At 44.7% G+C, this 23366-nt stretch overlaps 3 protein-coding genes across 8 annotated transcripts in view; 2 read left to right on the plus strand and 1 right to left on the minus strand.

Annotated features, from left to right (window-relative positions):
• LOC114595223 (uncharacterized) overlaps positions 1-23366 on the plus strand; it is a 646585-nt gene that overhangs the window by 332255 nt on the left and 290964 nt on the right. The gene's annotated exons all lie outside the window — the stretch shown is intronic.
• Positions 1-23366, minus strand: part of LOC144327580 (uncharacterized) — a 290636-nt gene that overhangs the window by 55647 nt on the left and 211623 nt on the right. The window lies entirely within an intron of this gene.
• The window catches only part of LOC144327588 (uncharacterized), an 81083-nt gene that overhangs the window by 29559 nt on the left and 28158 nt on the right, over positions 1-23366 (plus strand). The gene's annotated exons all lie outside the window — the stretch shown is intronic.

Genomic DNA, 23366 nt, shown 5'->3' on the forward strand with positions numbered 1-23366 from the left:
CTGGAATTTCTCCCTCTCCATACCTGTCAAATTTCCCCCCAAAACTTTAGTCTTTTGTTTATTCAATTTAAATCCGGCCACCTGACCAAATTCTTGAATTATCTCCAACACCCTTTTTGTACTAGTATCTGGCTCTTGTAAAGTAAGTACCAAATCATCTGCAAAAGCTCTTAACTTGTAATGTTTTGCTCCGACCTGTACACCTTTAACCTGCTGGTCATCTCTAATCATATTTAGCAACACCTCCAGAACCGAGATAAAAAGTAGTGGGGAAATTGGGCACCCCTGTCGTGTCCCTTTTTCTATCTTAAGTTCTTCAGTTATCACATTATTTACAATCAACTTAGCTTTTTGTTCAGAATATATCGCACCCATACCATTCTCGAATCCTTGGCCTACCCCCATCCCATGAAGATTCTTTTTCATAAAACTCCAAGAAATATTGTCAAAGGCTTTCTCCGCGTCCACAAATATCAGTACTGCTTTAGTGTTTATATTCACTTCTAATAGTTCCAAAATGTCTATTATGTTCCTCACATTATCTGATAAATGCCTTTTTGGGAGAAAGCCTGCTTGGTCCTTGTGAATCTTCTCCATCAACACTCTTTTCAATCTTTTTGCCAAAATGTCTGCAAAAATTTTGTAATCCACATTGAGTAATGATATTGGGCGGTAGTTCTTAAGCTGAGTCTTTTCAGTCTCTGTCTTTGGTATGAGTGTAATATAAGCTTCTTTCCACGATTCTGGCGCCCCTTTCCCCTCCAAAATCTCGTTGCAGACTTCCTTTAACGGTTGTACCAACCACTCCTTCAAAGCTTTATAGTATCTGGAAGTCAGTCCATCTGGTCCTGGAGATTTGCCCAATTGCATGTTCTGAATGGCACCTTCTATCTCTTGTTCTGTTATTCTCTGATTTAGATCCACCTTACTTTGATAAGAGATTTTTTGTAATCCATATTTTTTAAGGAATTCATCTATATCCTCTTCGTTCTGCGGTCCTTGTGAATATAATTTTTTAAAATAGCTCAAGAAACAGTTTCTAATCTCGTTGGGTTTAGTTATATTCTTTCCATCCACTTCTAGATTTGTAACTGTATTTAGTTTCTGTCTTTTCTTCAATTGCCAAGCCAGAAGTTTGCCACATTTATCCGCAGATTCAAATGTCTTTTGTCTCATTTGCTTTATCTTCCACTCAATCTCTTGATTCATCAATTCCATATATTGTGTCTGATATAGCTTAATCTCTCTCAAAATCTCCTGGGACTTTGGTTTTGATCTCAATTTCTTCTCTCCTTCTTTTATCTTTTCCAAGATCTTTTCCTTCTTCTCATTTTGCTTTCTCTTTTTTACCGAATTTTGTTGAATTAGGAATCCTCGCATCACAGCTTTACTTGCGTCCCAGATCACTCTTTTTTCTACATCAGTTTTTAGGTTTATTTCAAAATAGTCCTTTAAGGTTTTTTGGGCCTTTCTGTGGATCTCCTCATCTCGAAACAGGGTGTCATTCATTCTCCATCTGAATTGACCAGTTGTTGTAAGTTTCATTTCCATCTTCACGGTGTTATGGTCAGAGCAAGTCTTTGGGCAGATTTCTATCTTCTTGATCTTTGGAGCCAGCCCACTAGTAATCCAGATTTGGTCGATTCTGGTCCAGGTCATCATTGCTTGAGAGAAGAAAGTTCCCTCTCTTTCGAGAGGGTTCCTTGTTCTCCAAATATCTATCAAGTCCATATTTTCAGTCATTTCAAAGAAGGTCTTTGGAAGTCTCCCTTCCTTAGAGATTGTCTGTCTTTGTGCCTTGTCCATATTTGTAGAAACCACACCATTCATATCTCCCATGATTACTACATTGTAGTCCAAATAGTCCATCAGAGTTTCATGCAGCTTCTTAAAAAATTCCGCCTTCCCTTCATTTGGTGCATAAATTCCGACTATTAACAATTTTTCTCCTTGTATTTGTATTTCAATTGCCAGGTATCTTCCTTGTTCATCTTTAAACATCATTTTTGGGGCCAATTTCTCTTTTGCATAAATCACCACTCCTCTTTTCTTAACTTTATCCGATGAGATGAATTCTTGTCCTAGTCTTTTATTTATAAGTAATTTCCTGTGTACCCTGGTCACATGAGTTTCTTGTAAACAAATCAAATCCAATTGTTCTCTTTTCAAAATATGAAAAACTTGGCGTCTTTTCGTAGGCATGTTCAGCCCATTACAATTCCAACTAAGGAATTGCAGGGCCATCTTGTTATTTAGCATTCACTCCTCCTACCGCTCCAAGTTGCTGCTCTTCCTCTGATGGTGGTTTAAGTCCAAATGATAGATTCAGGATGTCTACAGCTCCTTTTACCTCTGAGGTTGGGTCTACCGTTCCCTTCTGCAGATCCTCGTGGTTTTTCTCCAAAAACTTCTCTTTGTCTTGAATTGTTTTTATTTTCACCTTCTTTCCCTTGTAGTTGAAGGACAGTCCTTGTGGGAACTCCCACCTAAAAAGTATATTGTTCCTTTTCAGCAGGTAGACCAGATCTTTGTAGAAGGTTCTCACCTCCAGAATATATTTAGGGATGTCCTTGAAGATTTGTATATGGGAATTTTCAATTTCCAAGGCCTTTTGGTAATGTAGTTTTAATATTTTGTCCCTTTCTTCCTTGGATCTAAAAGTAATCAGGCAATCCCTCGGAGTCTTTATGTTCTGTCTCCTGCCCAATCTAAATGCTGTTGTGATCTTAAATTCTTCCTCCTGCAATTCTTCCTGCCAAAAGTCAGAAAACTCTTGTGTGAGAAACTCCACGAGGCTGTCCCCTTCACTTTCAGGAACTAATCTTAATTTCAAGTTTCTCTCCTTTCTCTGTAATTCCAGCAAAGACAAGGCCGCATCATGTTCATATACTTTTTTGGAGATCGGTTCTAATTTTTCCTGTGTCTCTTCAGCAATATTTCTGGCGTCCTCTGCAATTTTACGTGTTGCAGAGTTTTCTTCAATCAGTTTATTTATAGATTCCGTATTAGAAGTCACACTTTTCGTATTCAAGTCCAACCTTGCTGTTAGTTCTGTTAATTTTTGTGAATTTTCTGTACTCTGCTTTGTCAAAGCTTCTAAAGATTGATTTATCTTGAGTAACGCCTGTGTCATTGAATCCATGGAAACAGCTGTCACTTTTTCTTGCCCAGCTGCTCCTGTCGGTGTTAGGCTTGATATTGAGCCTCTTTTCTTTTGTTGTTGTTGTTTTGCTTTAGCTCTAGTGGTTATCTCATCCGCTGGGCCGCTCATGTCCCAAGGACGTTCTCACAGGAGCAGTTCCCTGATGGAAAATCCCACTGTCTTAATCTGTTGCTTTGCAACTGTTACTTCTCAACCCTCTAGAGGGAGCAAAACAAAATGTCCAAGTGAAGGAAACACAGAACTAAGAACAAAGAAACCAGGAAACTTCAATATAAATGCTGCAACACTTTTTCTATGTAGTTTCTCTGTCAACACAGTCCAATATGTTGTGGCAGCAAAGCCCCAAAACTTTGTATCAGGTAGAATATCAACTATGTAGCTTTGTAACAAGTTTCTAAAATCAGTTCTCTGTCCTGGTGTCTTATTTTGGCAGTCCGTTTCAGGGGATTAAGACAGCGGAAAACTTTTCTCTTTCAAATAGGTCATGCAGGTTAATAAAGTTGCTTTTTCTCCCCTCTGCCCCTGCTTGCTAGAGAGGAGGTTCGTGTCCGATGCCAGGCTTAAACAGTCCTACAGTATTTTCATTCAGATGCAGCTTTATATTTTCGTTGCTTTATCTGTCATGCAGTCGGGGGAAGGCAGACTTCCTTAATTTTAACCTTCCCCGTTTCCGGCCAAATTTCAGATTTTTAAAATTTTAAAGTCCAGATAATCGTTCAATCCTACTCACGGGTTTTTCGATCCAATTTCAATTTACAGGAAGGAATCAGCGCTCTCTGTTCATGGTGACACGGCTTCGCTCCGCGAGCGGGGTTGCGACTCTCAGCACCGTGCTCTCCCGATGCCGTTCCGGAGCCTTTAAAAAGGCTATTTCGCAGTAAGGGGGCGCTTCTGGTGCCCACCGAGTCTCCTTGTTCACAGGCTTCCGCGCCTGTGATTTTAGGGGTCCCCCGCTTGCCGTAGCGGGTCAGACCCGAACTCGCGAAGCAGTCCTCCTCCGGAGCTCGGAGGGAGGACCGCCATTAAATGCTGGCGCCGACCGGAAGTCCCGATGTCTCTGCTTTTTAAGATGCTGTCTAGGTATGCCATCACCTTTCTCCCAAGGAGCAGGCGTCTTTTAATTTTGTGACTGCTGTCACCATCTGCAGTGATCATGGAGCCCAAGAAAATAAAAGCTCTTACTGCTTCCATTTCTTCCCCTTCTATTTGCCAGGAGGTGATGGGACCAGTGGCCATGATATTCGCTTTTCTGATGTTGAGCTTCAGACCATATTTTGTGCTCTCCTCTTTCACCCTCATTAAAAGGTTCTTTAATTCCTCCTCACTTTCTGCCATCAAGGTTGTGTCATCTGTATATCTGAGGTTGTTGATATTTCTTCCGGCGATCTTAATTCCGGCTTGGGATTCATCCAGCCCAGCCTTTCGCATGATGAATTCTGCATATAAGTTAAATAAGCAGGGGGACAATATACAGCCTTGTCGTACTCCTTTCCCAATTTTGAACCAATCAGTTGTTCCATATCCAGTTCTAACTGTAGATGAGGTGATCAGGCACTCCCATTTCTTTAAGAACTTGCCATAGTTTGCTGTGGTCGACACAGTCAAAGGCTTTTGCATAGTCAATGAAGCAGAAGTAGATGTCTTTCTGGAACTCTCTAGCTTTCTCCATAATCCAGCGCATGTTTGCAATTTGGTCTCTGGTTCCTCTGCCTCTTCTAAATCCAGCTTGCACTTCTGGGAGTTCTTGGTCCACATACTGCTTGAGCCTGCCTTGTAGAATTTTAAGCATAACCTTGCTAGCGTGTGAAATGAGTGCAATTGTGCGGTAGTTGGAGCATTCTTTGGCACTGCCCTTCTTTGGGATTGGGATGTAGACTGATCTTGCCACCTCTTCTTGATGTCTTCTGCTTCTGATAGGTCCTTTCTACTTTTGTCTTTTATTATGAAAATCTTTGTACAAAATGTTCCTTTCATATCTCCAATTTTCTTGAACAGATTTCTGGTTTTTCCCATTCTATTGTTTTCCTCTATTTCTTTGCATTGCTTGTTTAAGGAGGCCTTCTTGTCTCTCCTTGCTATTCTTTGGAAATCTGCATTCAGTTTCCTGTATCTTTCACTATCTCCCTCGCATTTTGCTTGCCTTCTCTCCCCCGCTATTTGTAAGGCCTCGTTGGACAGCCACTTTGCTTTCTTGCATTTACTTTTCATTGGGATGGTTTTAGTTGCTGCCTCTTGTATAATGTTGCGAGCCTCCATCCATAGTTCTTTAGGCACTCTGTCCACCAAATCTAAATCCTTAAACCTGTTCCTCACTTCCACTATGTATTCATAAGGGATTTGATTTAGATTGTATCTTACCGGCCCAGTGGTTTTTCCTACTTTCTTCAGTTTAAGCTTGAATTTTGCTATAAGAAGCTGATGATCTGAGCCACAGTCAGCTCCAGGTCTTGTTTTTGCTGACTGTATAGAGCTTCTCCATCTTTGGCTGCAGAGAATATAATCAATCTGATTTCGATGCTGCCCATCTGGTGATGTCCATGTGTAGAGTCGTCTCTTGTGTTATTGGAAAAGAGTGTTTGTGATGACCAGCTTGTTCTCTTGGCAGAACTCTATTAGCCTTTGCCCTGCTTTGTTTTGAACTCCAAGGCCAAACTTGCCAGTTGTTCCTTTTATCTCTTGACTCCCTACTTTAGCATTCCAATCCCCTATAATGAGAAGAACATCCCTCTTTGGTGTCATTTCTATAAGGTGTTGTAAGTCTTCATAGAATTGGTCATTTTCAGTTTCTTCAGCACCAGTGGTTGGTGCATAAACTTGGATTACTGTGATGTTAAAAGGTCTGCCTTGGATTCGTATCGAGATCATTCTATCATTTTTGAGATTGCATCCTAGTACAGCTTTCGCCACTCTTTTGTTGACTCTAAGGGCCACTCCATTTCTTTTACAGGATTCTTGCCCACAGTAGTAGATGTGATGGTCATCCGAACTAAATTCGCCCATTCCCATCCATTTTAGTTCACTGATGCCCAGGATGTCAATATTTATTCTTGCCATCTCATTTTTGACCACATCCAACTTACCAAGGTTCATGGTTCTTACATTCCAGGTTCCTATGCAATATTTTTCTTTACAGCATTGGACTTTCCTTTCGCTTCCAGGCATATCCGCAACTGAGCATCCTTTCGGCTTTGGCCCAGCCGCTTCATCAGCTCTGAATCTACTTGTACTTGTCCTCCACTCTTCCTCAGTAGCATGTTGGACGCCTTCCGACCTGAGGGGCTCATCTTCCAGCGTCATAACTTTTATATCCCTGTTGTCTTTGTCCATGGAGTTTTCTTGGCAGGGATACTGGAGTGGCTTACCGGTTCCTGCTCCAGGTGGATCACGTTTGGTCAAAACTCTCCACTATGACCTGTCCATCTTGGGTGGCCCTGCACCACATAGCTCATAGCTTTTCTGAGTTATTCAAGCCCCTTCGCCATGGCAAGGCAGTGATCTATGAAGGGGGCCATCCAAAATAGGCTTATATTATTTCTAGACTGATCACTGAATGCAAAAATTGGTTTCTAAGCAGTGGACAAATGAGAACAAATAGTGGCCTGGATTCACCTAACCAGCGCCATCAGCTGGAAAATGGAGCCTGCCCCCCATTCCTCCCCTCCCCCTCTCCATGCCCCCATGAACCCCTTGAATTTGGCCCTAGGGCATTGGGAGGGAACCTCCCCAGAACAACTCACGAGGAGAGGAGAAAGTGGATCCTTCCATCGGGGAAACTGGAATGCTTGCGTAGGCAGAGTGACTTGAAAACCACAAGGTGGAGTACCACCTATTTGCACAAAGACGGATACCCATAATTAAAAGGCAGAATAAAATAAGCATCCATAAATAAAATGTGCAGCTAGCAATCCTATTGAAACAACACCGCAACCCAGCCAGATGGGCGGGGTATAAATAATAAATTATTATTATTATTATTATTATTATTATTATTATTATTATTATTACTACTACTATTATTTACAGGAAGGAAACAACAGAGCATTGTGTAGCTGATCATATTTATGCTGTCTCAGAGGAGGACATTTCCCTTTTTCTTTTAGGGTCCAGTCTGCTTGGAAGATGTCACCATTCGTTTCACGGACGAGGAGTGGGCGTTCCTGGATCCTGACCAGAGAGCTCTGCATAAGGACGTCATGGAGGAGACTCGTGGGATCGTGGCCTCTCTTGGTAAGGCTCCCTGTGGGATCATCATATCAGCCTGGAAATTCAACACATACCTCTATGGAACCAACCTCATATATTTTCACAGAGCTCAACAGTGCCCCCTATAACACCTGGGAACCTAACACCCCCACAATAAACAGTAACTTACCGTTTTTTCTTTGAACAATCTTCCTCAAATTATTCCTTTTTCTACCACGATCAGGCTGGTCTGAACTGCCCAGGCCATCTTCAATGTCAGCTTCAGAATTGTTAGGAAAGATAAGTTGTGAGCTTTAGAGCTTACAGGGTTAACAGCTCAGAATGTCCTGCATCTGGGGAGGAGCTTTCTCAACATCCGGGAAAGCTGTTTCTTCGTTCTTTCTGACTTTCGTTTTCTGCTGAGACATGGAAGACGCAACGTCTGCATCTTCCGATGGTTTATCTTGCTGTACATACAATAAAGCTTTCTTATTTAGAGGAACAGCAGTGTATTGGACTCTGCAAGCTCACACACACAAGCAGCACTCACTGTGCCGCTCTGCTACAAGTCCAGGAAATGTGGAGCTTCAGGTTTTCTGTTTTTGTTTTTGCTCCTGTCAGTCTTGGGTTGACCAAAGAAACGACTGACAATGGAGATGGAGGGGATGCCATGGTTGGGCCAAACAAAATTCATCCCAGAGAGCTGTGGAAACGTACCGGACACCACATACGTAGCTTCAGGTTTTCTGGTTTTGTATTTGCTCCTGTCAGTCATGGGTTGATCAAAAACATTAGGAAGAACTTCCTGACAGTAAGAGCTGTTTGACAGTGGAATTTGCTGCCAAGGAGTGTGGTGGAGTCTCCTTCTTTGGAGGTCTTTAAGCAGAAGCTTGACAACCATATGTCAGGAGTGCTCTGATGGTGTTTCCTGCTTGGCAGGGGGTTGGACTCGATGGCTCTTGTGGTCTCTTCCAACTCTATGATTCTATGAAAGAAATGACTGACAATGGAGATGGAGGGGATGCCATGGTTGGGCCAAACAAAATTCATCCCAGAGAAGAGCTAGACTTATTGAATCTCAGGTAGTAGTAGCAGTGATGATGATGATGATGATGATGATGATGATGAAGATGGTTTACAAACTTAATCTTTTCCAGAACAGAACTGTTCTCAAATCAATGTAACACTGTAGTAGAATCATAGAGTTGGAAGAGACCACAAGGGCCATCGAGTCCAACCCCCTGCCAAGCAGGAAACACCATCAGAGCACTCCTGACATATGGGTGTCAAGCCTCTGCTTAAAGACCTCCAAAGAAGGAGACTCCACCACACTCCTTGGCAGCAAATTCCACTGTCAAACAGCTCTTACTGTCAGGAAGTTCTTCCTAATGTTTTTGATCAACCCATGACTGACAGGAGCAAATACAAAACCAGAAAACCTGAAGCTACGTATGTGGTGTCCGGTACGTTTCCACAGCTCTCTGGGATGAATTTTGTTTGGCCCAACCATGGTATTTATGAGAACAGCAGTCATACCCATTGGCAACCTTTAGCTTTAATTAAGGCCTTACAATGCCTTCCCATGATATGAACCAAGTTTTTAGTACTGCAGCTGTAATAAAGTGAAACCAAGATTAAATTATTGCCTCTGTTAATTGGACTTTATTGCTGGGTTGCTTCTGACTAACAAGTTTCTTTAGTCGGCTCCATAGATTTCTGATTGGGTTAAAGTTTGGGCTATTCCCAGGCCATTCCGGCAGTGAAATATCTTTATCTTGAAAGCACCTTTTGCACACAGCAGCAACATGACATGGAGCGGAATCCTGTTGAAGTATAAAATAGAATATATATATGTGTGTGTGTGTGTGTGTGTGTGTGTGTGTGTGTGTGTGTGTAATGTTTCCAAGGGGTTGCTCGAGAGCAAGCAGGCAAATATCTCCCTGCTTAGCTGTGAAGCCTTGCTTTTGCTGCCAAAATAAACCTTATCCATCCGGAGCGCCACTCTCCCGTGGCTGGCTCAGTCGTTGGCAGAATCCGTGAGTGGGCGGTTCCTAAACTTTCCCCAGCAAAGCAGCTTCTTGACTCCCAGTCTGCACCTCCCCTCTCTGCGCGGATGCTTTCTGCGCAAGGAGGGTGTGGGTAACAGAGGACCCCTCTCCTCCCCACTCTGCCCAGGCAAGTTGTCCTGGCACTGTCTTGCCTCTTCCGACTCCTGCAGTGCCGCTCCACTGGAGGCGTCTTTATTCTCCTCCGTTGAAGAGGAGCTGCTTCCCACGATCCCTGGAGGCTCTCTGTAATCCATTCGGCTTTTCCTCTCTCCCTCCTGAACCGAGGGCAGTTCCCTGACAACGTGCTTCAGCATCTGGGAAAAGATCACCTGAGGAACGCTTCAGTTTGTGCGCAAGTCTTTCATTTATGCATTTTAGGGCATTTACATCCCCATTAATGATGTAAATTTTGCCCACACCTTTTGCTGCCATACAACCCCAGATCAACACAATATCTGAGTGTTTCGTGGTCGGTGTAATGCAAGTGGATGTAAATCTTATCTGATTCTTCTCCTCGTGTATGTTATGCCATCACTACCAAGCAATGAGATTTGGGTCTCATTGCTCCAAATAACACTGTTCCATTGTTCAGCTGTCCAGTTAACATGGGTTTAATCTTTTCAACCTTTGCTTGTGAGATGACAATGGCTTATTCCTTAGAATTATAACATTTTGACCAGTCCTTGCACTCAACTTCACATTAAATTGCGCCATGTCATCTTGTATACACCCAGATGATTTTCTTCTGTCATGTAGGGACAGTCTCTCCACTCGTCCATCGTCACTTGCCTTTGTGCACCTTTCCCTGCCTTTACCGGTCTGATTTTATAGTGACTAAGTCTCCTGATACCTCTTCAAAAATATATAATGGCCAGTCTGGTTAAGTTTTTCCTTATCTTTCATCAGTTTCTTCATAACTGTAGCATTGTTCATTAAACAGTACAATTTTACATCGCTTTCTGGATGACCAGTCAACTCTTTGTGCCATTTCTATAATTTTATTATGTTTTACAAGAACACAAAAAAACCAACCACAAAAAGACACACAGTCAACCTAAGCAAGTTGTGCTTCCTTTTTCTGGTTATTTGGCTATAACATTAGATAGAATATGGGTAAATGAACAATTTCCGTTGATACATAATTGTATGATATTACTCCAAAAGAAGCAGTGTTATGAGCCATCAAACCTCTGAAATACACTTTTCTGCAAAAGTCTTCCACAATTTTGGCCACTACTCTATAGCAAACAAAGCAGCAGTCAACAACTCAACAAAATCTGATAATAAATATGTTGGTTATTGACAAACAACAAAGGTAAGAAACACACACTGAACTCCCTTAATTTCTTCTCCATTTGTTCTTGAGGCTCTAATCCCTTTTTGTCTCCATTGCAGATTATGATGAAATCAAGAACAAAGGTGACCACGATAAAATCCCCAGAGAGGAAAAGCCACGTGAAAATTTGGAGTGTGGAGAAAGCTGCAGTCAGCGCTCCCATTCCACTTCCCATCAACAAAATATCCTTGGAAAGAAACTCTATCAGTGTGTGGAAAGTGGAAAGAGCTTCAGTTCGAGCTCGGATCTCACTAAGCATCAGAGAATTCATACAGGGGAGAAACCCTATCAGTGCATGGAATGTGGAAAGAGCTTCAGTCAGGGCTCCTCTCTCACTAGGCATCAGAGAATTCATACAGGGGAGAAACCCTATCAGTGCGTGGAATGTGGAAAGAGCTTCAGTCAGAGCGCCAGTCTCACTTCCCATCAGAGAATTCATACTGGGGAGAAACCCTATCAGTGTGTGGAATGTGGAAAGAGCTTCAGTAAGAGTTCCTATCTCACTTCCCATCAAAGAATTCATACAGGGGAGAAACCCTATCAGTGTGTGGAATGTGGAAAGAGCTTCAGTCACAGCTCCTCTCTCACTTCCCATCAAAGAATTCATACAGGGGAGAAACCCTATCAGTGTGTGGAATGTGGAAAGAACTTTCGTCACAGCCACAATCTCACTTCGCATCAAAGAATTCATACAGGGCAGAAACCCTATCAGTGTGTGGAATGTGGAAAGAGCTTCAGGAAGAGGTCCTCTCTCACTTCCCATCAAAGAATTCATACTGGGGAGAAACCCTATCAGTGTGTGGAATGTGGAAAGAGCTTCACTGAAAGCTCCTCTCTCACTTCCCATCAAAGAATTCATACAGGGGAGAAACCCTATCAGTGTGTGGAATGTGGAAAGAGCTTCAGTCAGAGCTCTTATCTCACTTCCCATCAAAGAATTCATACAGGGCAGAAACCCTATCAGTGTGTGGAATGTGGAAAGAGCTTCAGTCAGAGCTCTGTTCTCACTTCCCATCAAAGAATTCATACAGGGGAGAAACCCTATCAGTGTGTGGAATGTGGAAAGAGCTTCACTGAAAGCTCCACTCTCACTTTGCATCAAAGAATTCATACAGGGGAGAAACCCTATCAGTGTGTGGAATGTGGAAATAGCTTCAGTCAGAGCTCCCATCTCACTTCCCATCAGAGAATTCATACAGGGGAGAAACCCTATCAGTGTGTGGAATGTGGAAAGAGCTTCAGTACGAGCTCGGATCTCACTAAGCATCAGAGAATTCATTCAGGGGAGAAACCCTATCAGTGTGTGGAATGTGGAAAGAGCTTCACTGAAAGCTCCAATCTCACTTCGCATCAAAGAATTCATACTGGGGAGAAAACATATTAGTGTGTGGAATGTGGAAAGAGCTTCTGGAGGAGCTCCAATCTCACTTTCCATCAAAGAATCTATACAAAGGTCGGAAAAACCATTAAACATGTTTAGGAACCAGACAAATCTCCACCTTTGGCTGATTAACATCGGTTTTGTGTTTTTATCTTGTGTTTTTATGTTGTAACATTCCTGAGACCTGTGGGGGTAGGGACTAGGCACCAACTCTTAAAGCCCATGGGGTCTTTGTCCCCCAATAAAATATCTGAGGGGGCCACGCCCCAGGGTTTCTCCGCCCCCAAACACAACCTTTTATTCTTGCCTTACAACTTGCCTTACAATTTCTCTTTGAATTTTCCCTCAATAAATAAATAAATAAATAAATAATGTACACAGGTCACAAGAAAATCAAAATACAAGAAAATACAAAGGTGGACAGGTCCCATATTTGCAGGCCAAACGCAAAAGTTGCTTTGAAGCAGGGTTTCCCAAACTTTGGTTCCCAGCAGCTCCTCGACTACAGTTTCCGTTATCCCTTCCCATTAGTCCTGCTAGCTAGGGATGATGGGAGTTGTAGTCCAAAAACAGCTGGAGACCCATGTTTGCTTTAAAGGGAAGGTAGGCTGGCCCTGTGACACCCTCTGCTGGCTAATTGGAATTTATAGATTACAAAACTGAGGTTTATCGGCACTTAAACCTCTAGGGAGCTTCTAGGTGTTTTCTGCACCACCTAGAGTACCCACAGAATTGTGGCTTCTACTGGCAACACACATAGGAGAACAAATGAAAGACAAACACAATGGACAGGAAAAAACCTTGAAAGGATGATACCAAATGGACACAGGTAGGGGAGATGGAATGCTAGAAGTGTTCTCTGGGGCAAGGGGAGCTGCTGGAAATTGAACTACGGGCTCAAAATATTACTTTTTAAAAAAAATCACTGCCATTATAGGCATTGCCATTCAAATGATGTGCATGTATCATGTGATTGATTGTGTAAGGAGGGCCTTACCTGGCCCCCCCACCAATATTTTATTCAAGTCAGCATCACTGCTTGAGAAGTTCAGGATGTCTGAATGCAGGGGTCAGGACACCCATGGAGACAAGTTATGTGAAAGATAGTCAGCAAGTAGAATGCGCTGAGTTCAAAAATGCTGAGATTTTTCAGTCAGCTCTGGGTAGTCTGTTGTATCTGTCCCAATGGAGCAGACCGGACATTGCTTTTGCTACCAATCTGCTCAGCAGGAAAGCTACAAACCCGAGTGTGAGTGCCTGGAATGGTATTTCTGTCTCCAGCTGTCAGCTAAAGGTGACGCCAAGCTGATGTGCAGGACAGATAGCAATTAGGCGAATCTGGCTAACAGGAAGTCCGTATCTGGGATGGTGGTAAGGTTTGGGGACTCTTTGGTTGGGTGGAAGTCCCGGTGTGCTGGTCCCGGGGGTTAATCAAGAGGCAAGGTCTAAGTCCAGTCCGTGGTCGATGAAGCAATATGAAGGCAGTCCCTTAAAGTTGAAGCTGTGTGCAGGGCAGGGTTCAGGCAGGGACTGACAACTACCAACATTGCCCCCGCAACTTGGGACTGGGGCTGTCTGCCTTTTATATGTCCTGAGGCATAGGGCGGCCCTGATCCTCAAAAGAGTCGCCTCTCCTGGCCAGGAGGCGAGCACTCTTCCTGCGGGAACTTAGTTCCCTCTGCCTCTCTGCCCTAAGCCTCTGCAGCTCAGGAGAGGCTGGAGGGTTACCGGACCCAGAGGCAACCCCAGCATCCTCTGATGGGGCTGAGAGTGGAGCACCTGCAGGCAATGGGTCCTCCATCACCTCAGGAGCCAGAGCAGACTCAGCTGGTGCCTGCACCTGAGGATCCAGCACAGGTGGGGACCCTTCAGGCTCATGCCCCAACCCCGGCTCAGCTGGTTCTGGAGGCGGGGAATCCGGTGCAGGTTGGGATCCCTCAGGTTCAGCTTCTGAATCCGAATCCCAGGCCATCACACCCGGAAGCAAATTCTCATTGCGCTTTCCTTTACTGAAGCTGAATTCAGTGTGTTGTCTGAACTTTGCAGGGAATATGAATTCTATGTTTGTTTGGTTCAAGAAATCTGCAGGGATTGTTGTTTGCCTGTCACGGTGTGGGAGGACAATCAACCCTGTCTGAAGTTGGCAGAGTCTGGGCAGTTTAAGGCCAGGACCAAACACCTAGACATGCGTTTCCAGAATGTGTGTCAGAGTATCCAGTTAGGCTTGGTGAGATTGCAGTACTGTCCAAGGCAGAAGAACCTGGCAGATGGGGTCATGAAACCTTTAAGCTTTCAGCATCATGGGGAGTTCTGTAAAGGTCTGTGTTTGGCGTAAGTGGTGAAACTTACGAGCCCCCAGCAGTGCAGCACGAGAGGGGGTGTGATGGGGAATCAGAGCTTACAGGCTTAACAGCTCAGAACCCATCGTCCTGCCTGTTCTGGGGAGGAGCTGTCTCCAACTTCTGGAGAAGCTGTTTCTTTGTTCTGTCTGACTTTCGCTTTTGCTGCCAAGCAAGGAAGCAAGATAACTGCTGTCTCGGATGGTTTGTTTATTTTTACTGTTCTGCTGTAAATAAAGCTGCTAGTTTAGAACAACAGCATGTGGACTCTTTATCTTCTGCAAGCTTATACACTAAGCGGCTTGCGCTGTGCACACTCCGCTACAAGTCCAGAAAGCTGAATGGAACACAGGGAAGTGTGCCAGACTCCACAACACTTTGCACCTCCAAGGAGTCTTCACCCAACTGGTGGATCAGACCCTTCTTGATGTAAATATGGTGAACCAGTTCCATCTTCCACAAAGGTTTGCCTTAGCCTTTGTACTGGAACAGCTAGTGACCACATCTGCGCAGATCATCCTGGCATTTGGACTCTGCCCAAACATTTCACAGGAAAAACTTTCCACTGCTTCAAACACAGCAGTGCCGCCTGCTGGTTGCAGTGATGGTTGGGATGACGTGGCAGCCAACTCCCCTTGCTCCTCCTGCTTTGGAGATTTCACCCCCTGAACAGGAAACACCCCCCTTGTGCACTCTTCCTCCAAAAGCCTCCCTTTTGTGGAGCTTTCGGTTTCAGGAACACATCCCTGCATGGTCTGGGATACTGTTTCAGCTTTCCCCGGGGTGTAACTTCTGGCAGTCTGCTCAGCAGCCCCCGCCATCTTGAAGTGTCCATCATGTGATGCAGCTTTAATTCCTAGTATACCAGTCACCTAAAATTGCTGATGTGTTGACCAAGCTAAATCTGATGGGTGCTAACCCTGTAGACACACCAATGACAACAGGTTATCAGGTAGATGACACTGAAGGAGCATTTTCTGGCACTACACTGTACAGAAGTGTGGTAGGCAAACTAAATTTCTTTGCCAGATGTTCAAGACATGACATTGCAGTTAGCTGTAACTTGCTAAGCAGACAAGTCAACAATCCTACTGTTAAGGATTGGAAAGCTCTGAAACACTTAGCACACTATTTGAAAGGCACTATGCATTACAGACTGACATTTAACAATCAGAAGTCTGGTGGTCTTGAGATATTTGCTGATGCGAGTTTTGGAAGTGACACTGCAGACGGGAAAAGCACATCTGGAGTTTGCTATATGTACAACCAGGGTCTATTTGATTGATCGTGCATGAAGCAAACAACAGTAGTTTAAGTTCTTGTGAAGCTGAACTGAATGCATTGTTTTATTCACTTGTGGATTGTGAATGGTTGCAGGGGCGCCGACTTATAAAAAATATTGGGGGAGCCCGCGAAAGCTCATGAATAAGCTCATGAATATGCCGATAAAGTGGCGCCGCCTCCTCGTGAGCAAATAGGGGAGAGCATGCTGCGCCTATTAATCAGCTCCGAAGGAAATTGGGTGGAGCTTTTGCTCGGGAGGGAGGGCAGGAGGCATGCAGCCCAACCCTGTGCATTTTGGGCTGGGGGAGGGGCGGCGGTGGCGCTCTGCTGGAGGGGCACCCGAGATTATTGGGGGGGCGGAGCCCCCCCAAACGAATTTTTGAGGGGGCTCGGGCCCCCTCAGGCCCCATGGAGTCGGTGCCTATGAATGGTTGTTACAGTTGTGTAAAGACATGAGAATTCCTGTCAAATGTCCAATTCAGATTATGACTTCTGAAGGTTGTAAGCAAAGCACGAAGCACTTGCAATTGAAGCTGCAACATACTAGAGAATGTGTTGAGAAAGGACTCGTAACGGTGTCCTACATGCCAGGTAATGAAATTCCTGATGATTTATTGTCCAAGGTTGTTCCGAAGGATCAACACTGTACCTATGTACAGAAATTGGGTTTGTACTGATAATGTACTGACACGCTGCCCAGTGGTGTTCACAGAAAGGGGGAGGATGTTAGTTTCTGTTTCTCACTGTGCAGCTGTGCGGAGTCCCAGGACTCTGTTTACATTCCAGAGACTTTGCAGTCTTACGGGAAAAGGGAGACAGGATGTGACATTAGTGGTTTCCTGTTTCCTTTGTTCCTTTGTTCAGTTGCTCTCTGCTTTCATAGAGAGAGGATGTCTTTTCTGTTCTGCGTAGTTTAGAAATAAAACTCTTTATAATGTAGCCAAACCTCTCGTCTCTTCCCTGTGCTGGGAACCCTGCTGGATAGAATGGGCTTGAGGCCTTATCAAAGGCTCAGGTCATTATACACGTCGGAGGCGATTTCAAAGGCTCAGCTCGGAGGAAGATGAGGCCTTATCGGCTTGGCTGAGCAGAGATTCCGACAAAGATTCACAAAATGTTTAGGGGTCTGCGTACCCCCAGGAAAAAAGCACTGGATCTAACCATCATCTTTCTTTTTTCTTTTACAAACATTTTATTGGTTTTGAATGAATCATAGAATTATAGAGTTGAAAGGGACCCCAAGGGACATCTAGTCCAGCCCTCTGAATGCAAGAAACTCAGCTAAAGCATTCATGACAGAATGAACCACGCACATCACAAACACAATAACAACAGTTATGTAGAAGTGTCCATGTACTGTTTGAGTAGGAACCTAGACGGCTGACCAGTGGAATGAATAAATGTTTACTCCCAGCATCTAGTGCTTAAACCAAAGGGAAGTACAATCTCCATATTGATGCAGTGGGAAGGGGGTGGGGGTGGCGAAACTGCCTGTCCAAAGAGAAGAAGAGAAGGAGGAGTTTGGATTTGATATCCCGCTTTATCACTACCCTAAGGAGTCTCAAAGCTGCTCACGATCTCCTTTCCCTTCCTCCCCCACCACAAACACTCTGTGAGGTGAGTGAGGCTGAGAGACTTCAGAGAAGTGTGAGTAGCCCAAGGTCACCCAGCAGCTGCATGTGGAGGAGCGGGGAAGCGAACCCGGTTCACCAGATTACGAGTCCACCGCTCTTAACCACTACACCACGCTGGCTGATGTTGTTTCATTCCCCCTCTTTTTTTTGTTAGGGTGTATATTAATTTCCCAATAAAAAACCTCCAACTAACATATCAAATCATAATCCAATAAAAATAAAAAACTAAAATAAAAAAGATCAAATTGTCTTCCGAATTGTAATTTTGATTTTATGACTTCCCATAGCCTGAACCTCGAAGCATATCCAAATCTCAGTCCTGCCTCTCATTTCATTCCCCTTCTAACAACTCTGCTGTGTTGTGTCAAATGTCCATACAGGTTTATATGCCATCTTTGATCAATCCAGCCTGCAGTTGTTGGTCCATCCTGAAGCTCCAAATGCCTCATGGAATCATAGAATCATAGAGCTGGAAGGAAACCCCAGGGGTCACCCAGCCCAACCTCATGCATTGTTGGAATCACCGCTGAACAATCCCTGGCTGGTGGTCCTCCAACCTCTGTTTAAAAATCTCCAACGAAGGAGAGTTCACCACCTTCTGAAGGAGTATGTTCCCCCATCAAACTGCTCTTACTGTCAGAAAGTTCCTCCAAATGTTTAGTTGGAATCTTCTTTCATGCCATTTGAATCCAACCTTCTGGAGAAGCAGGAAATAAACTTGCTCCATCTTCCATGTGGCAGCCGTTCAGATAGTTTAATATGGCTATCATATCCTCTTTTCCAGGTTAAACATACCAAATTGCCTCAGCCATTCCTCATAAGGCTTGGTTGTTCTCCTGTTATATACATTCCAGAGTTAGACAAAAAAGATTCATACACTTTCTGATACTGAAGAACCACCTGCTTCCATAAAAGATTGCCTATAAATGATCATAGCTGAGCTATCTGGAGTCAGTCATACTGAGGACCCCTCAACTGGATTCACAAAGGTTATTATGAGATGGGTCAGCACCACTCAAGAAGGTCCTGAACATAGAACAACCCCCTGGATGTCCACCCCTTGTACTGGAGATATTTATTTTGATCATGAAAATCCAGAAATGGAATTAGTGGAGATTTCTGAGGACCTACAGTATTCCTCCATCTCTTCCATGTTTCTCAGGTTGCACACAGAAATGACATATTTATGTTGTTCTGTATGTAATACTGTAATAGACTGCTTTAACAAATGATGGTCAAGTTTCTTTCCTAATTTTAACCATATCTCTGGCCTAATAAAATCTGGAACTTTTGATGCAATGTTATTCTGGGTTTCCAGTCCTGAAAAAGCAGGGATTTATTCAGTGGTGGTGACCCTTTTTCAGCCTCAGGGCCATGTTTTCTTATCAAAAGCTTTCTGGGAGCCACATCCCAGAGGTGGTTGTGGCAAAATGGGTGTGGTCAGACATATACCCTATAGGAATACTCGTCTCTACAAATTTGCTCATACACATTTGCTCCTGCACATGACTGTGGCATGATGGGAAGCCTCGCTGCTAAGCTTTGCTTCTGTACATGATGCTGCACAAACCGTTCTTAAGACATTCTCTCATCATCCCAGAATGTTCAGTTAAGTTTGAGGTCATGAAAACATTACACTCTGACCTGTTCTTAATGCATAGTTGACCACGTCTATTGGAAGGTAATTGTTTAAGTCTTGGTATATTAATCATTAGTTATACTTAAATTAGGAGGTTTTCGTGCCTGTCTAGTTCTGTGCTCCCTTTTCCAGCCTTTAATCTATTGGTGATTGATGCCTATATGTAACCTTTGCTTTGTACTTGTGCTAACCAATCAGCAACCAGCACATACGTGGCAATGCATGTAATATTCAATGAAAGAGACTCCTCGAGACATGCTCGAGAGGTGCCTCCCACATGACGCTCGCTACTCGTCTGTCGTTTATTCCAACCCAACAATACCCCTCTTCATCCAGGCAACCAAGAGCAATTATCATAGTTCCAAGACAGATGGCAGTTGGGTAAAATCACTTGGGGAGAGTGCAGAATGGGGCCAGTGAGGGATGTGGCCTGGGCAGGGTCCTGAGGGCAAGACAGAGCTGCCAGGAGGCCAGTACAGTGGTACCTCTGGTTATGAACGCTTCTGGTTACAAACGCTTCTGGTTACGAACTCCGCTAACCCTGAAGTAGCTGCTTCTGGTTGTGAACTTTGCCCCAGGATGTGAATGGAAATTGTGCACAGGAGGCGTGTGCGCAGTGGGAGGTTCCATTAGCGAAAGCGCGCCTCAGGATAAGAGGCTTAAGAATGGACCTCTGGAACGAATTAAGTTCGTAACCAGAGGTACCACTGTATTCAGTTTCGAGGTGTGGGGTTGGGGGGGGATTCTCCTTGTGATTTCAAGAACGGAGCCTCATACTAAATCCCCAATCAGTAGGACTTCATTCAGTAATGCATTACATTTCCATTAGGACACAGACTATACAGCATAGGCAAAGTATGCATAATCTTAGCTGTTCTTCCTTTACCCAACCACTTTCTGCCTCGTCTGCACTTCACCATCTCTCATCAAGCCATAGTTCATGAAAAACACTTACCCAACCCATTTGATTTTAGTATCTGTGTCAGAACCCTCCTTGTACCTTATCTGGAGTTGTTTTTCTCTTTAACAATCGGCCATTAATTTCCCCTTTAACTGGTTTTTACTAGTCTTGTGGTCAGTTCCCATTCCTGTGTATGTTACGCTAGCCTCACTTACTAATGGGCCTAACCTGGGTCTTTTTTTCAGCCAGAACTTGCTGGAACTCAGTTCTGGCCCCTCTTGGGTGGGTGCCATTGCCATCCTAAGAAAACGAGGGAGGTGTTCTGAAACTTCTTATTCTAGAAAAATAGCAGAAAAATAGCACTGGACCTAACAGTTGCCCTACCTCAGTTCCCCATTCTTTTAAAAAATAAAAATCTGACCATTTATATTCATCAATGCATACATTTATTCTCTGCCTGCCAACCCACCTATCTGGTATTCCTGCTCTGCCCATCACAGGATTCTCTGTGAATTCCCTCTAGCTGTGAAGCTGTTGTCTCTTTCAAACTACCTTCTGTTCCACTCTTCCCAAGTCTGCTGGAGATGTAGAATGATAGAGAATCCTAAGCCTGGAGGTGGGATTGGGGTCCGCTCTCCACAGTCCCCCTGACTCTGTAACCTTGGAAGAGATGCTCCAGGTCTGGGCAGTTTGGATGCCATGGGAATTGGGATGGAACAAAGCTCTTTCTACAGTGAAACAACCCTTCGAGATGTCCACCCTAGCGCTTCCACAGAAACACTATACATTTTATTTATATCCCGCCCTCCCCAGCCGAAGCCGGGCTCAGGGTGGCTAACAACAATAAAACAGTACAACAGTACAACACAACAGAACAATCTAAAATCATTCATTATAAAATTCAACCAGAGTGTAGGATGGAGGGGCTCACAGCATTGACACCCCCAGCAGGTCTGGCTTCTCCATCTGTCGCAGCTTTGGCTCCGGCACAGAGGAAGCCGGTCTCTGGGTCTCCCACAACTGTCTCTGGGTCTTGCTTTCCTAGTTAGACAGCCCCCCCCCCGTTAGCCTGGCTTGCCCCCCCCCCTTTGCTGCAGTTCTTGCAACCCAGCTCCTTCTTTGGAGATGCTGAGGAGGACACTCAAGTGGCCAGAGAAGGCCCTTGTCTTGCCAAGAAACTTGTCTGTGGGAATCGTGCATCCATAATGCTATGGAAATGGTGAATGTCTTCTAGAATTCTCTGGTGTCACCAGAAGAGAAAGCCGTTCTTTTCAGTCAGGTCTGTTATCAACTGCAGAGGATGAGTAGCCTTGGGAGCCTCTTGGGGAGATGGAAGTGATGAAAGGACTGAATCCACGAGGGAGAGCCACGTGCTCTGAGATGGGGGAACCTTCGGGCAAAGGCCAGCAGAGAAGGGATGCTGTTGACTGCTGGTTTCTGTTCCTCCCCACTTTCCCAAAGGGCGTAACATCTGAGGTCCTGCCGCAGGAAAGAGCATCTCAGGGTCAGGGTCCAGTCTGGGCCAAAGCGGCCCTCCGCTGCCTCCACCACAGAGTCCATGGCTCTCGTCTATATTATTGCACTTTATGTGTTGTTTATGTGCAAGATAAACATTTGATAATGTGATAAGACTATACAGAAGAGTATTGTTTATGTGACTGCACACCCAGTTACGTCTTGTGTGTTTGTCCATTCCAGGAACAGCATTCCTGACCCAGATTTTCACAAGAAGTCCCTAAGATGATTCCCCTTTCAAACAGGATACGTGAATCTAAGCCAGTAGGGTCCTCCTCTCTGGCAGACGGACAACCCCGTCCCCAAACCCCCACTTCCCAGACTTCCCCATGGGGGTCCCCCACACCACCCATCACTCACCAGGATGGCCTCAGAGCCCCCTGAGCTGAGCTGCCTGGCAGTTGTGAATCACCTCCGGCAGGTACAGCTGATCTTCTTCCAGCAGCTGAAAGGCAAAAGTCAGGCTGTCAGTTCCTCACGAAGGGAGGGCTTCTCCACATCCCAGAGTGCAGAGTGGGGGGCAAGGAGGGCAGGTCTGAGTCCCTGCTCTGGTTCTCTCCGATACTCACGTCTGGGGGAGGGATGTGCAACTGCAGCACATCTGCAAAGAGAAGGACATGGGGACAGGTGAGTCCTCCCTGAGCACCTGGCAAGGCTATTCCAAGAGTGTTCTCCTGGGTTTCAAGTCCTACGGCAGGGAAGGAGGGACATCCCAACCCTTGGGGACCAATCCTGGCCTCCTTCAACCAGAATGTGGCTCCCCAGGCTAACAAGATGGTCAATATCCGGTTCCACTCCACCCTTTTAAAATTTAAATCTCAAAACAGATCCTAACTTTCAGAGCATGTAAACCACATGAGTAGAAAGACTTCTGCTCCACTCACAGAAGTAGGACTATACTTCCTTCTCCTACCTGTAAAGTAAACGTCTATGTAACAAAACCGAATCGACCAAAGTCTGCCTTCTTCCGTCAACCTCAGCTTTGCTCTTCAAGCCAAAAGACAACACTTCCTGTAGTGATCAGGTGGGATTGCTATGAGGATTTATAACAAATATAGAGTAAGCCTTCTGTGTCAGCAATGAAAGCATTGCGTTGACTGGGTTTAAAGTATTTTCATATGATTCTTGATCAATCCACTCCTCTGCATCCCTGTTCCATTTCTCTTTCTTCACAAGTCACGTACCCACTTAGACAGGCAGGCGTCCTGGGTCATCAAAGACAGGGGGCAGTTTCTTTGCTGTAGCTTTTCTGATATGTTAATCTTAGGCTGTTAATTTTAGGGCCAGGAAACAGGTCTCACATAAAGGTGATAATGATTGTTGTCCTCCTGGCGATCCTTCTTATCATATGTATTGATTGTTTATGACCTCCGGGGTTGCTGAATGCACTCCTTTTAAGTTTTCATTCATTTACCCCCCAAATATGCACGCTTAACTAGTGTTTGTAGTTTAACTTTTCCCCACGTGGGGTCTGTTGAAATGCTCAGAAGAAATCTGATTGGTTCTTATAAACACTCTGTGAAAAGTTCTTTTGTGAATAAAACGACCTGGGCCGAGGGGTAGACAGAGAGAGACACAGACAGAGATTATTATAGGCACCCTTCCCAGAGTCTTGCTGGTTCAAGCCTCTGTGTGTATTCTTGTTAATCAGAGTTGAATCCTTCCTTTACTTTGGGAACGCCTCACTTCCCCGTCCCCGGGCGAAACCCCCTGGCCTTTCATTGGTAGAGCTGCCACCACGCCGGTAGCGTTTACCTCAGCAGGGACTGACTGAGCGGGCGGCGAGATGCTTTCAGCCTCGGACACTTGGTGGGTCCTGAAATGGCCATGCAGGCCAGATTCACGACCCTGGAGGGCTGGATTCAGCCCATGGGACATAGTACGAGGACCCCTGGCCTACACTGACTGGCAGCAGCTCCCCAGAGTTTCAGGCAGGGATTTCGT

The sequence above is a fragment of the Podarcis muralis genome, chromosome 4 (genome assembly GCF_964188315.1).
Source record: "Podarcis muralis chromosome 4, rPodMur119.hap1.1, whole genome shotgun sequence".
In the NCBI taxonomy this organism is placed as follows: Eukaryota; Metazoa; Chordata; class Lepidosauria; order Squamata; family Lacertidae; genus Podarcis; species Podarcis muralis.